Raw genomic sequence first — 1,809 nt, 5'->3', positions numbered from 1 at the left:
TTCAAGTGTCGCGTCCATAACGCTGGAATTGCTCTGCTCCAGGAGTAAACAACGGTCTGTTGCAAGTCTTCTCCTGCTCCTTGTGTCCACTTTCCTCTACATCTCAAATTGACTTCAGCAAACATGTTCAAAGCTACCATGATGAGGAGTTTGCAAGACAGCAGAAATCGGGAGAGATTAAATATGCAGTTCATGTGCCCGCAAATGGCTCCAGTGATCAGCAAACTTCGTCTGGTACTCTTAGTTCTATCAACTATCTATAACTATCAAAAAGAAATGCAGAAGAAAATCCACCACTGCTCAGAGTGTGGAAGGAATTTTACTAATCAGAGTGCTCTCAAAGCACATCAGTGCAGTCAGACTGGAGAGAAGCTGTATTGCTGCCCACAGTGCGGCAAGAGTTTTAAACAAAAACGCGATCTCCAACAGCATCAACACATTCATAGAAGTGAGAAGCCATATAATTGCTCAGAGTGTGGGAAGAGTTTTAATCAAAAGAGTGTTCTCAGAAAACATCAGCGCATTCACACAGGAGAGAAGCCGTATCACTGCTCACAGTGTGGGAAGAGTTTTACTCATCAGAGTCATCTCCAACTCCACCAGCGCATTCATACAGGAGAGAAACCCTATCAGTGCTCACAGTGTGGAAAGTGTTTCGCTCAAAAGACTAATCTCCAGGTCCATCAGCGCATTCACACAGGAGAGAAACCGTATCAGTGCTCACAATGTGGGAAGAGCTTTACTCATCAGTCATCTCCAACTACATCGTCGCATTCACACTGGAGACAAGCCATATCACTGTTCACAGTGTGAGAAGAGTTTTAATCATCAGAGTCATCTCCAACGACACCAGTGCATTCACACAGGAGAGAAACCATATCAGTGTTTACAGTGTGGGAAGGGTTTTACTCATCAGAGTAATTTCCAACGACACCAGCGCATTCACACAGGAGAGAAGCCATATCACTGCTCGGAGTGTGGAAAATGTTTCACTCTACAGAGTCATCTCCATGTCCACCGGTGGATTCACACAGGAGAGAAGCCGTATCACTGCTCACAATGTTGGAAAAGTTTTACTCAACAGAGTACTTTCCAACGACACCAGCGCATTCATACAGGAGAGAAGCCGTATTACTGCTTACAGTGTGGGAGGAGTTTTAATCATCAGAGTCATCTCCAACACCACCAGTGCATTCACACAGGAGAGAAGCCATATCACTGCTCACAGTGTGGAAAGAGTTTCTTTTAACAAAGTAATCTCCAAATCCACAAGCACATTCACACAGGAGAAAAACCATATTAATGCTCACAATGTGGAAAGAGATTTAATCATCGAAGTCATCCCAAAGGATTGTGCATTCACATAGGAGAGAATCTGTATCACTGCTCCCAGTGTGGGAAAAGTTTTACTTCTTCACTTACATTCTAGATACACAAGTGCACTAACACAGCCCTAAATTATTTGAATTAATTGTAAAATTAAATAAGATTTAAAAATGTTACAAAAATTAAAGAACACTTTTTTTGTCTTAAAATAATCTGCGTAAACTGTTTTTGCATTATATTTATTTTTGACATTCTGTGGTAGGTAATGTGATTTTGAATTACTCTTATTTTAACATTTGCTTGTGACCTTAAATAGCCACAACATATTAGTGCAGAAGTACTATAGAGATGGTTTAAAAGCAATATTGTCATTGTACTATAGTGCAGCACAAGACTAAAGCAAAAGCAGTGGAACAAAACTTAAGCACAGCCAGAGGAGATTGTTCCAGTAAACTCAATATACCTGTGAACAGAGCATAAAAT

The 1,809-nt window shown here is 40.9% G+C and overlaps 1 pseudogene; it reads left to right on the top strand.

Moving 5' to 3' along the window:
- Window positions 1–204: 204 nt before the first annotated feature.
- On the top strand, window positions 205–1,126 carry LOC132895867 (gastrula zinc finger protein XlCGF7.1-like; annotated as a pseudogene).
- The last annotated feature ends 683 nt before the right edge of the window (window positions 1,127–1,809 follow it).

This window comes from Neoarius graeffei, chromosome 13, assembly GCF_027579695.1.
Source record: "Neoarius graeffei isolate fNeoGra1 chromosome 13, fNeoGra1.pri, whole genome shotgun sequence".
NCBI lineage: Eukaryota > Metazoa > Chordata > Actinopteri > Siluriformes > Ariidae > Neoarius > Neoarius graeffei.
The sequence above is the reverse complement of the archived record's forward strand: the minus strand, read 5'-3'. Positions and strand labels throughout refer to the sequence as shown.